General features: G+C 39.1%; 1 pseudogene; it reads left to right on the top strand.

Annotated features, from left to right (window-relative positions):
* The first annotated feature begins 3,635 nt into the window (after positions 1-3,635).
* Positions 3,636-4,449, top strand: LOC119053813 (RWD domain-containing protein 1-like; annotated as a pseudogene).
* Positions 4,450-14,120: the final 9,671 nt, after the last annotated feature.

The following is a 14,120-nucleotide window of genomic DNA, read 5'->3' as shown; positions in this document are numbered from 1 at the left end:
CTGGCTCTGCCCCTCTTACCGGTTCTGGCTGAGTGGTTCATTGTTGTTGGACTCCCATGCTGTTCAATTTTCTGTGGTTTGGCTGTGTTTTTTGTTGCTAAAATTTTGTTGTTTTTAGACTTGGTCATGTGAGAAGGCACAGTATTTTCACCTACGCCTCCATCTTGGTGGAAGTTCTCATGAAGTTTAAAGTACAGACAGGAAGAAAGTGAAGACTATTCAGAATAAATGAATCGTGGTACATTCACACAGTGGAATGCTACAACAATCAAAATAAAATACTAGTACATACAACAATCTGGGTCCATCCCATAGTCAAAATAGTGAGCATCTGTAAGGAGGTCAAGAACAGGAGAATTAGTCTTTGGTGATAAAAATTAGAAACGAGAGTAATTTATGTGGAAGGGGACATAGTCTTTTGATATATTGGAAATGTTCCGTAGCTTTATCTGGGTAGTGGTTCCTTGGATGTACACACATATGTAACATTCTTCAGCATCAGGCACTTTACTGGGTATATGTTATATTCCACTGCAATATTAACAAATATCCTCATGTATAATTAATTATTGGCAATAAATGCTACTAAGGAAAACAGAAGTGTTCCACAATAAGACCTGATCTGATCTGGGGACTACAGCACAACATCCCCCCAAAAGTCAGAAGTGGCAAAGAGGGGGTTCACAGAGACAAGCTTGTAGAAGGCAGTGAGGTGAGAAAAGCTTGACCTCTGGAAGATCTGAAAGAATATCAGAAAGGTTGTGGCACACAACACAACAGAGGGAACAGTGTGAGACAAACATGAGGTGGTGGGCTTGGGCCGGAGCAAGCAGCTACTTGTAGCTCATGTAAAGAATGTTGCGCTCAGCTCTGGGACCTATTGGAAGGTCTGTCAAGGAGGATATACATCACAGATTATTTAGAAAAGAGTGGATGTTCAGATTTCCTGCTGGATGAGTTGAAAACTGAGGGTCTCTCTGTAGCAATACTTAATTTTCCAACTTGCATTTAGGGGATCCACTCTTAATATAAATCATCAAATCTCTCCTTATTTTTATTGCCCATTCTACACCAGAGAGCTTTGTCACTGTGTTGGTCTCTCACAGACACACAGGAACATGCATATACTCTCCCAGATATAACCCCAGGGAATGGACTACATTTAAGTGTACAGACAAGACCCTTTTGCATAACCAGCCAGCATAGTCATTCAGTGCACCACTGCTCAGTCTTCCTGGGGAACACCAGTGCTCCACAAGGTATCAAGTGGTATCCATAGGCCAATACCTTTGTGAAATACTTGATCGAAGTTTCAGTTTTTCTATTGCAGAACTTCTCCAGGTATTTCTCATGTTAGTATAGTATTACAGTACATTATAGTATTCTTAACAGATGGAAATAACGCGTAGCACTTCCAAACTTATTGGAACCATGGAGTCCTTTTGTGGGATGAACACCAAGGTTTTATTCCATAAAACACATTGTTGGGGGTAATGGGGGAAAGAAGGGAAAGGATTATCAAGGAACATGTATGAAGGACACATGGACAAAGACAACAGGGTGGGGGTAGGGTTGAATGTAGGAGGTGGGGGTGGGTAGGGCAGGGGGAAAGTAATGAGGGGGAAATGGGGACAACTGTAATTGAGCAACAATAAAAAAATCCTTAGGTGAGGATAAAAAAATTTTAAAAACACACTGGAAATGGTGATCTGAAGCCTGACAGCACAGTGCTCAGGGACATTTTAAGAGACGGTGATTTATGGCATTACGACAACCAATAACTTCCTTTGTCTTAATTCACTTTAAGAATAAATGTAAATAAATGACAGAAATCTAAGCTTGTCTTTTGTCTTTCACCAAGTTGGATTTCTTCCTTCACCATTCCTGCTCATGGGTATGTAAAATACAGCATAGTCGATAATATTGTAATAACTATGTATGATGTCAGGTAGATACTAGACTTATTGGGGGACCACCTTGTAGGTTACATAAATGTCTAACCACTATGCTGTACACATGATACTAGTATAAATAACTGAAAACTTTTCTAAAAATTTAAAAAGAAGAAAGCATTTTGCATTTAACCCCTTTCAGCAATTCCCATAAAAGTAATTGAACTCAGATCCTCATCCTAACTTCAGTGTTGACACATCAAATTGTGTATTTCATATCTCATGTCTAAAATCATGTTATCTATTGTAGACAATTTTAGTGGAACAGAATGTAAAGAATCCTAGAAATTTTAATTCTGTTCCATCTGACATATTGAGAATTGTTGGTATTCAACCCAAGCTTTGCATTTTCTTTGAAATTTTCAAAATGCATAGCCCCATGCTTTCTTTCAAAAGTTCTGGTATTATTCAGAAGCAATTACGAAGAAAAATGAAATTACCTTTCGTCATTCAATCTACTCAAGGCCTTAGAAATGTAGGCTGACAATGAGCTGACAATTATTTTCAATCCACTTTCAGTTAATTTCACTATAAATTGAGCCTGAGGACTGCTGACAAATAAAATATATTATTCATCTGAAAACATTCTCTTTGGGGTTACAGATCTCCAATTTATTTCATTAGTGATCATGATCAAACTGAGAATTGATTTATGCAATAGTTATCCCTCTACAATAATTAATTAGAAAACTAATACTTTGGTAGAGCTTTGAAAAGGAGCAGTTTCTAAGGCTCTTTGATAAAATAGAAAACTTTTTAAAATAATTATGAGGCAGTGTTCCTAAGGGAGTAGATATGCATTGCCCTTGCCTACTTCCACATTTCACTATAGTTAAATCACAGTCAAGAAAAACTTCTTGAATCTCAATTCATTTCATCTAAGGATTTTTAGTAAGTATTGTACTACATGCTAGTCACTGTGTGCTAAGTCTGTGAGTATTAAAGAAATGGAGCATCCTCAATAAGTGAACATGGGCAGGTAACATTCACTGTCCTAATAAATGCTACAGTAGCCATAATCACAAAGTGTTTGTATAGTCACAGAGGCTCCAGGGATTAATTCTGCTTGAATCACAGGAAAATGCTTCATGGGAGAAAGTGGTAATGGAACTGGTCCTAGGACAACGAGCACATTTTCAATTGGCTGATATGAAGGGCTGCGGGCCAGAAGGAATGCAAGCGTAACTCTGAGCAGAGAGAATAGTATAAAAAATTACAAAGAACTGGGGAAAATCCAGGTAGGTTTGAGAAGAAGTGAGAAATCTAGAGTGGCTGTGAGAGGTTTAGGAGAGAAAAAAGTGTTGGGACTAGATTGTGAAGGAGAAACCTAAAGCCCACAGACAATTTTTAATAAGCTGTTCTTTAAATTGGGGGCTGTATTGTTCATATAATAAGATAAATCTGGTGGTAGTGCCATGGTACTGTAACTTTTCTGGTGAGAGGCAATGAAAAAATTGTGGAAGAGGAAAATAGGGATGCAAGAGGGAACAACACTTGTGAATTGTTCAGTTCATTCCATGGGAGTCAAGGTACATTGAGACTAGCAGTTGGAAGGATTTATGGGTGATGATGTCATGGAAGCTGTAAGCAAGAATTGGTGAGAAAAATAAAGTATGAACTGGTCCCGGCTGCAACACACTGCCTGGGTGTCTGGGCAATCTGTGGACAGCAGCAAGGGCCATGATGGCAGATGACAGTGAGGAGGAGTACAAAGGGCTGGAGGCTCTGGAGTCCATCTACTCCTACTCCTTTATAGTATTATCAGAAAATCCTCCCAGCCTCACCATTACTGTGACATCTGAGGCTGGGAAAAATGATGAAACTGTCCAGACTATCCTCAAGTTTACATATAGTCAGAAATATCCCAATGAAGCCCCTCTTTATGAAATATTCTCCCTGGAAAGCCTAGGAGATAATGGTGTCTCAGTATTTTAAAATTATTAGCATTACAGGAGGAGAAAATCTTGATATAGTGATGATTTTTACTTTAGTGACAGCTGTGCAAAAAAAATTAAACAAAATAGTGAATCAAATAAAAACTAGAAAAGAAGAAGGAAAGAAATAACCAGAAAAAGAAGAAGCTGAAGAGCAATCATTTCATGGTACTCCTGTTACAATTGAGAATTTCTTAAATTGGAAAGCCCAGTTTAATGCAGAACTCTTGGAAATTAAAAAGAAATAAATGGGGTCGGGGAGAGGGGTGAGGAGAAAATACAGACAACTGTAACTGAACAACAATAAAATAATTTAAATTTAAAAAGTAAAAAAAAATGAATGAAAGAAGAAAAACAATCAGGAAAAATAAATTAGTGGGAAACAGCTCTTTGAAACAGATCATAACCTTGATACATCTGATACCCAGTTCTTGGAGGATGCTGGAAACAGTGTGGAGATAGATGAGTCTATGTTCCAGAAAATGGATGACTTGGAGCTGGAGGATGATGAGGATGATACAGACTACAATCCTGCTGACCTAGAGAGTGACTTGACCAATTGATGGACCATCTCTGTCTGCAAAGAGGCTTGACTGCCACAGTATCAATGGCTATGCTGAGAGGATATAGATTTTTCTTTCTTTTTTCCTGAGGAAAAATAATTTTCAGGGTAATATTCTTTTGAAAGCTTTCATCAATAAACTTAATAAAACTGACCTTAAAATTTCAAATAAAAAATAAAGCATGAATTAAGTACTAAAGTCTTAAAGGAAGGTGAGTGTGTCTTGGAAGGAGACAGAGGAGGATGATGTTTCTTCACTCTTTGGTTCATTTATTTATTTAAAACCTACTCCACTGGACATTGGGAAAACACACACCAATAAGACACATTAAGTAAGCAGGTTTGATCAAAGGGGTAACATATTGTGTTCATTGAGGGGAAGGCTTCAAGGTGAGATAACATAACTACAAAGTGGAAAGTCATGGAATTCATAATAATGTGTACAGTTTAACAACACCTTATAAAGAAATGGGGGGAAATGGTGCTACAACTCCTGCTTCCTGCTTCATGTTACTTTTCCAGGCAGAAAGATAAGAACAGAAAAGGGCAAATGATGTGTATGCTGTGTGTTACCAACTCTGAAGGATTTTTCCTAGAAAACAGCCACTTACATTTTATTCTCAGAATTGGGTCACATGTCTGCCAATAATCTGCATGGCAGCGTGGGAAGTGTAGCATTTAACTGAGCTCATTTCTAAGCCAACAAGTTCTCCTGGAAAGGAAGCAAAGAAGAATGAATGTTGTATAGACAAATAAGAAGTACATTTTGCATGTTTAAATATATTTTTATTCTATCTCCTGGTTGATTAAAGTCTTACTAAAGTAGAGGAGGAGGAAGATGGTGGCAAGGAAGGAGGGAGCAGATTCCACTTCCCCCTACACATGGGAGAAAAGCCTAGCCAATCTACAGAGGAACAGAGCAAACAGCCAACAGTACCCCAGCATATATGAAGATAGGAAACCAAAAATTGTAGTGGACACTGAGAAACCAGATGGTAAGGAGAGTGCTTGAAGACAATAAGGTCCCAGGGACCAGTGCAGCTCCAGCCCCAGGCCCGGCACCTGCCTGGTCTGCCACAGTGTTCTTGGGAGAGAGCTGGGTGAACTGCTCCCTCCCTGGACAAACAAGGTTTGAGCAGCACCGGGGAGAGACCTGGTTGTTTGAAGTCACAGAGAGGAGAGTAAGGACTAAGTGGCAAACACACAGGGTCTATGACTACTCATGGAATCTGTGGACACCAGTTGGGGAGAGCTGAGAGTTATGCAGTGATAGGCCTAGACCCTGATAGTCCCCAGTCTGGCTGGAGAATTGGACTGTTCAAGAAGCCAGGTCTCTGTATGGAGTGGCAGGCATGAGTAGGAAGAATTTCTTAAAAAGAAAAAATGAAAAAGGAGACACCGTTTGGGGAATTTTCCTGCAGCAATCTCTCCAGCCTCCTCCCCACCAAGCCTGACAGTACTCTGAAAGGAAACCCTGCACATTCGCATAGCACTGGGAAGAGTGCACACCCAAACTTGTGGGGCTGCAAGTGGCCTAGCTAAGCGCACAAGCCCACAAACCAGGGAGGGTGCACTCTGAGGAAGACTTGGAAACCACACCCAAGGCCTTGTGGAGAGGCACCAGGCTGACTGAATTCGGGAAGGGAGAAAAGCCCCTCAGCCTGTTGCAGCCAGCAAGACCAGAAAAACTGGTGTGGCCAGTTTGAAACTAGTAAGAGGACTTTTTTAAAGTAATTTTTTTATTTTTTAATTGTTATTATTTTTTCATCTTTCAATTCCTTTTTCCTCTCTCTCCTTCTTTCTTGTTTTATTCTTTCTTTCTTTCCAATTTTATCTCTTTTTCCCTAATTCTTCTGCTTCTTTCTTTTTAAATACCCACAACTGAGACAAAAAAACCTGGAACTGTGAAAACACTAGAGTTGGATCCAAAGAGGAGGCATCCCAACAGCTGAGACAGTGAGACAAATTTCACTTTGCTATTACAGAGAACCTGCAAGATATTGCATATTTGTATTATTATTTTTTCATTATTCTTACATCTTTTATTTTAATAGTATTTTTGTGTTCCTTTCCTTTCTGTTTAGTCTTCTTTGCTTGGCTGCTTATATTGTATCATTTGACAGATTTTCCCTATTCTCTCTTTCATAGTATATTGCTAATTTACTGTCCTTCACTTTACTTGTTTTCCATTAGCACACTACTCAAGGTCCTCCCTATTCTTGTTATCCAGATCCCATTAATTCTGTCATATGATTGTTGCTCTAATATTATTGTAAGTAATAGTTGTTCCATACTATTGTAAATACTACACAGCACCTCTCCCAGATCTTAGCCCAATTCACGGTTTCCTGAACTCTATTACTGTAGTGGTTAACTCTATTGTCTAACATACTACACCTATTTACTCTCCTTTACTCTCACTTTAACTCATAATCTAACCTCCCACAAACTCATTGCCTTCTAGATCCAACTCACAACCCCTCCATCCACAACAAGAGTCTTACCTTCTTTCCATCCTTTCTAAAAAGTGGCTAGTTGGCTGGAATATCATGGTTAACACTATACATAACCAAAGGATCTCCTATCTCTTCTCTACTGGCTGGTACAGTAAATATCAGAGAATATTCTCTTGCTGTCTTAAACCATTTTGCCTTCCCCCTCCAACTGATCACAAAAAAGAGAAGGTGAAAACTATGAACACCAGGATAACTTCTGGAAGAGGAAACCCAACAACAAAGGAACCACCAACAGATAACAACAGAAGAAGGTGAAGAAAGGAGTGGAAGCCACACTAAACTCAATTCAGAACCTATCTGGAAATACAACTAAATAGTGGAGAAATTACTGAGAACAAACAACTGAACAAGAGCAAGAAAGAATCCTCAAAACCTTATACACACAGAAGAACCAGCTTCAATACAATCTGCCCTCACCAGGAAAACAAAATATAAGAGGTGGTGGGCAGAGTGACCCTCAGTTAACCAGCTGGTGAAAAGGACTCAAAGGCAGCAAGGGAGAAACAGGAAGTAACATACAAAGGAGCCCCAATAAGGTTAGCAGTTGACTTCTCAATGAAAACACTCCACGCAAAAAGAGAATGGCAAGAAATATTCCAAGTAATGAGAACCAGAGGGCTACAACCGAAGCTACTTTACCTAGCAAGGCTCTCACCCAAGATAGAAGGCCAAATAAGGAGCTTTCCAAAAAATTGAAGTCTAAAAGGATACACCTCCACCAAACCAGCTCTGCAAGAGATGCTAAAGGGACTGCTTTAAGGAAAGGAAGGAAAAGAGAGAGAGAGAGAGGAACACAGGTACAAAAATGGCAATGAATAAGTACCTATCAATAATACCCTTAAATGATAATGAATTAAATGCTCCAATCAAAAGACATAGAATAGCTGAATGGATAAGAAAGCATGACCCACACATATACTGCCTACAAGAGACCCAACTCAATACAAAAGGCCTACACAGAGTAAAAATGAAGGGCTGGAAACAAATTTTCCAAGCAAACAGAGGAAAAAAGACCTGGGGTAGCAATACTCATATCAGACAAAATAGACTTCAAAAAAGGGGCCATGAAGAGAGACCCAGGCCCTGGCTGGTGTAACTCAGTGGATTGAGCGTGGACCTGCGAACCAGAGGATCAAGGTTCGATTTCCAGTCAGGGCACAGGCCTGGGTTGCAGGCCAGTTCCCTGCAGGCTATTTCCCAGCAGGGGAAGCACTAGAGGCAACCATACATTGATGTTTCTCTCCCTCTCTCCTTCCCTTATAAAGATAAATAAATAAAATCTTAAAAAAAAAAAAAAGAGAGAGACCCAGAAGTCACTTCATAATACTCAAGGAAAGAATACACCAAGAAGACGTAAACATTGTAAATATATATGCACCCAATGTAGGAGCATGCAAATACATAAAGAAAATCTTGGAGCACTTCAAGAAAGGTATTGACAGCAACACAATCATAGTAGGGGATTTTAACAGCCCACTGTCAAAAATGGACAGATTTTCCAAACAAAATATCAACAAAGATATTGTGGCATTGAACAATGCCCTAGATTAAATGGACTTAACTGATATATATATATAGAGAGAGAGAGCTCTTCATCCCAAAGAAGCTAAATACACATTCTTTTTTTTAACTTTATTTATTTTTTAAATTAATTTATTATTTTTTTGATTATGCCATTACGGTTGTTCTATTTCCCCCTTCATTCCCCTCCTCCCTACCCCCCATCCCCACCATTACCCCCCTTAGTTCATGACCATGTGTCTCAAGTTCTTTAGATTCTACATTTCCCATACTATTCTTGTCCCCCCCATCTATTTTCTATCAACTGTCTATGCTACTTATTCTCTGTACCTTCTCCCCCCTTCTCCTCCTCCCACTCCCCTGTTGCTAACCCTCCTTGAGATCTTCATTTCTATGTTTCCACTCCTGATTTAGCTGTCCTTTTAGTTTGTTTTTGTTTTAGGTGTGGTTGTTGATAACTGTCAGTTTGCTGTCCTTTCACTGTTCATGTTTTTTTAACTTCTTTTTCTTAGGCAAGTCCCTTTAACATTTCATATAATAAGGGCTTGGTGATGATGAACTCCTTGAATTTGATCTTATCTGAGAAGCACTTTATCTGCCATTCCATTCTAAATGAAAGTTTTCCTGGATAGAGCAATCTTGGATGTAGGTCTTTGGATTTCATGACTTGGAATACCTCTTTCCAGCCCCTTCTTGCCTGTAAGGTCTCTTTTGAGAAATCCGCTGACAGTCTGATGGGAACTCCTTCGTAGGTGACTGTCCCCTTATCTCTTGCTGCTTCTAGAATTCTCTCCTTCATTTTAATCTTGGCTAATGTCTTTTTGTTATGAATGATGATGTGCCTTGGTGTGTTTCTTCTTGGGTCCAACTTCTTTGGGACTCTCTGAGCTTTCTGGATTTCCTGGAAGTCTATTTCCTTTGCCAGATTGGGGAAATTCTCCTTTATTATTTATTCAAATACGTTTTCCACCTGTGGCTTTTCTTCTTCCCCTTCTGGTACCCCTATAATTCGGATGTTGCAGTGTTTAAAGATGTCCTGGAGGTTCCTAAGACTCTTCTCATTTGTTTGAATTCTTGCTTCTTCACTCTTTTCTGTTTGGCCATTATTTGCTTTCTTCTGGTCCACTCCATTGATTTGAGTCCCAGTTTCCTTTTCATCGCTATTGGTTTCCTGTGCAATTCCATTCATTTCAATTAGTTTCACCTTCATATGTTTCTCTAATTTGTGGCTATAATCAAGCAGTTCTGTGAGGATCCTGATCACCAGTGTTTTAAACTGTGAGTCTGAGAGTTTTGCTATTTCTTCATCACTTAGATTTATAGGCTCTGGGGCCCTGAGATCTTCTTGAGCCATTTTTGGTCTGTTTGAGCCCCTTAAGTATAAGGAGGAGTGGAGCCTTCGACTCCCAGGTTGCTGGGTTGTGACGCTGTATGTGGGGGTGTGGTCAGAGCGGGGAAATGGCGGCCCCCTCTGCTGTTTCCCGCTGCTGGATGAGGAGCAGAGCCTTAGGTGGTTCCCCAGGGCCCGGCCACTCAGAGTCGCTGGGTTATGACACTATATGTGGAGGCAGGGTGAGAGCAGGGAAATGGCGGAGCCCTCCTCGGCCACTCGCCGCGGGGACCCGCAGGGTCCCGTCCAATCGCCCACTCCCTCCCTTGTCTATCCGTGCACAAATACGCGACCACAGTCAACCCACAGCCCTGCTCTCTCGCTGTTTCCCCGTGGTTGCTGGGTCTCTCACTAGGTCCAACCCTGCGCTTAGATTTCGTGCACCTGAGTCCGTCTGACTGAGTTTTCCTGTGCTACCCCAATCTGCCAGCTGCTGGTTTCGCCCCTTACCAGTCAGGCTGAAGAATTTGTTGTTGACAGACTTCCGAAAAGTTCAATTTTCTGTGTTCTTGCTGTGTTTTCTGTTGCTAATATTTACTTATCTCTAAACTTGGTTATGTGAGAAAGCACGGCACCTCCACCTATGCCTCCATCTTGGCGGAAGTTAAATACACATTCTTTTCAAATGCACATGGAACACTTTCAAAGATAGACCACATGGTAGGACACAAAACAAGCCTCAACAAATTCAACAGAATTGAAATTATACCAAGCATTTCTCCAACCACAAGGGAGTGAAACTGGAAACCAACCCCAAGGGAAAAAACCCAAAACACTCAAAATCATGGAGATTGAATAGCATGCTATTAAACAATGAATGAGTCAAGAATAAATTAGGGAAGAAATAAAAAAGTTTCTGGAAACAAACAACAACTTAGGGGACACAGCGAAGGCAGTCCTGAGAGGAAAGTTCATAGTGATACAGGCCTACTGAAAAAAGATAGAAACATTTCCAACAAAAAACCTAAACCTATGCCTACAAGTACTGGAGGAACAACAAAGACAGCCCAGAGCAAGTAGAAGGAAGGAAATAACCAAGATCAGAGCAGAATTAAATGACATAGAAACTAAAAGCACAATTATAAGGATCAATGAATTCAGGAGGTGGTTCTTGGAAAAGATAAACAAAATTGACAAAACTTTATTCAGACTCATCAAGAAAAGAAGAGAGAAGACCCAAATAAACAAAATCAGAAATGAAAGGAGAGATTACAACTGATACCACAAAAATACAAATGATTGTAAGAAACTACTATGAAGAACTGTATGCCAAGAAATTGGAAAACCTAGGTGAAATGCACAAATTTCTAGAAAACTATAACCTTCCAAAACTCAATGAAGAAGAAGCAGAAAGCCTGAACAGACCAATAACAGCAGATTAAAATTGAAGCAGTAATCAAAAAACTTCTGACGCACAAAAGCCCTGGACTAGATGGTTTCACAGGAGAATTCTTCAAAGCATTTAAGGAAGAGCTAACCCCTATTCTTCACAGACTATCAAAAAAATTCAAAATGATGGAAGACCCCCAAACTCTTCTTATGAAGCCAGCATCATTCTAATCCCAAAACCAAAAAAGACACAACAAAGAAAGAAAACATCAGGCCAATATCACTGATGAACATAGATGCTAAAATCCTCTACAAAATACTGGCAAACAGCATATAGCAATTCATTAAAAAGATCATACACCACAACCAAGCGTATGCAAGTGAATTTATCCCAGGGATGCAAGGATGGCACAATACTCACAAATCAATAAACATAATGCATCACATAAACAAGAGCAAAGATGAAAATCACACGATCATATCAATAGATGCAGAAAAAGCATTTGATAAGGCACAGCATCCATTTATGATAAAAAAACACTCAGCAAACTGGGAATAGAGGGAACATTCCTCAATATAATAAAAACCATACATCAGAGACCTATAGCCAACATCATACTCAGTGGGCAAAAATGAAAATCTTTCCCACTAAGATCAGGAACAAGACAAGGTTATGCACTTTCACCACTTCTGTTCAATATAGTACTAAAAGTTTTAGCCACAGTGATCATAACAAAGAAAGAAAACTTCAGGCCAATATCGCTGATGAACATAGATGCTAAAATTTTCAACAAAATATTGGCAAATCGCATCCAACAATATATCAAAAAGATCATACACCCCGGCCAAGTGGGATTCATCCCAGGGATGCAAGGATGGTTCAATATTCGCAAATCAGTAAATGTAATACATCACATAAACAAAAGCAAAGACAAAAACCATATGATCATATCAATAGACACGGAAAAAGCTTTTGATAAGGTACAACACCCATTTATGATAAAAAAACACTCAGCAAAGTGGGAATAGAGGGAGCATTCATCAATATAATAAAGGCCATATATGAGAGACCTACAGCCAACATCATACTCAATGGACAAAAACTAAAAGCTTTTCCACTAAGATCAGGAACAAGACAAGGATATCTACTTTCACCACTTCTATTCAATATAGTATTAGAAGTTTTAGCCACAGTGATCAGGCAAGAAAAGGAAAAAAAAAGGCATCCAAATAGGAAAGAAGAAAGCAAAACTGTCGCTGTTTGCAGATGACATAATAGTGTACATGGAAAATCCTATAGACTCTACCCAAAAACTGCTCGAACTAATTAATGAATTTGGCAAAACAGTGGGTTACAAAGTCAATATCCGGAAATCAAAGGCATTTTTGTATACCAACAATGAATCAGCAGAAGCAGAAATCAAGGGAAAAATCCCATTCGATCCTGTAGCAAAAAGAAAAATAAAATATCTGGGAATAAACCTAACCAAAGAGGTAAAAGACCTGTATGCAGAAAACTACACAACACTGAAGAAAGAAATCAAAGAAGACACAAACAAATGGAAACATATACTGTGTTCATGGATTGGATGAATTAACATCATCAAAATGTCCATAATTCCCAAAGCAATATACAGATTCAATGCAATACCTATTAAAGTACCAATGGCATATTTCACAGACATAGAACAAACACTTCAAAAATTTATATGGAGCCATAAATGACTCGAATAGCAGCTGCACTTTTGAGAAAGAAGAACAAAGTAGGGGAGATCACAATACCTGATATCAAACTGTATTACAAGGCCATTGTAATCGAAACAGCCTGGTACTGGCATAAAAACAGGCACATAGACCAATGGATTAGAATGAAGAGCCCAGAAATAAACCCAATTCTCTACAGTCAATTAATATCTGACAAAGGGGGCAGTAACATAAAATGGAGTAAGGATAGCCTCTTCAGCAAATGGTGTTGGGAGAACTGGACAGCTACATGCAAAAAAAAATGAAACTTGAGCATCAACTTACACCATACACCAAAATAAATTTAAGGTGGATAAAAGACTTAAATATAAGCTGTGACACCATTAAAGTCCTAGAGGAGAACATTGGCAAAAAAAAATCTCAGATATTTCACGCAGCAACATTTTTACTAATATGTCCCCTAGAGCAAGGAATATAAAGGAAAGAATAAACAAATGGGATCTCATCAAAATAAAAAGCTTCTGCGTGGTTAACAAAAACAGTATTAAATTTAAAAGACAACCAACTGTATGAGAAAACATATTTGCCAATGATACCTCAGACAAAGGTTTAATCTCCAAAATATACAAAGAACTTACCTGACTCCACTCTAAGAAGACAACCAACCCAATTAAAAAATGGGAAAAGGACTTGAACAGACACTTCTCCAAGGAGGACATACAGAACATCCAGAGACACATGAAGAGATGCTCAATATCCCTAAGCTATCAGAGAGATGCATATTAAAACTACAATGAGATACCACTTTACACCAGTCAGGATGGCTATCATAAACAAAGCAACAAACAACAAATGTTGGAGAGGTTGTGGGGAAAAGGGGCCCTTAGTTCACTGTTGGTGGGATTGCAGGATGGTGCAACTATTATGGAAAACAGTATGGAATTTTCTCAGAAAAAATAAAAATCGACCTGCCTTTTGACCCAGCAATTCCACTGCTAGGATTATATCCTAAGAATCATAAAATATCAGTTTCAAAGAACCTATGTACCACAATGTTCATAGCAGCACAATTTACAATAGCCAAGAGTTGGAAGCAACCTAGGTGCCCATCAGTAAATGAATGGATCAAAAAATTTTGGTACATATACACAATGGAATTGTATGCAGAAGAGAGAAAGAAGGAGCTACTACCCTTTGGAAAACATGGATGGA

The sequence above is a fragment of the Artibeus jamaicensis genome, unplaced genomic scaffold, assembly GCF_021234435.1.
Source record: "Artibeus jamaicensis isolate MK-2021 breed Jamaican fruit bat unplaced genomic scaffold, CSHL_Jam_final contig_710, whole genome shotgun sequence".
Lineage (NCBI taxonomy): Eukaryota > Metazoa > Chordata > Mammalia > Chiroptera > Phyllostomidae > Artibeus > Artibeus jamaicensis.
Note: the sequence above shows the minus strand (reverse complement) of the source record. Positions and strands in the feature narration are given on the sequence as shown.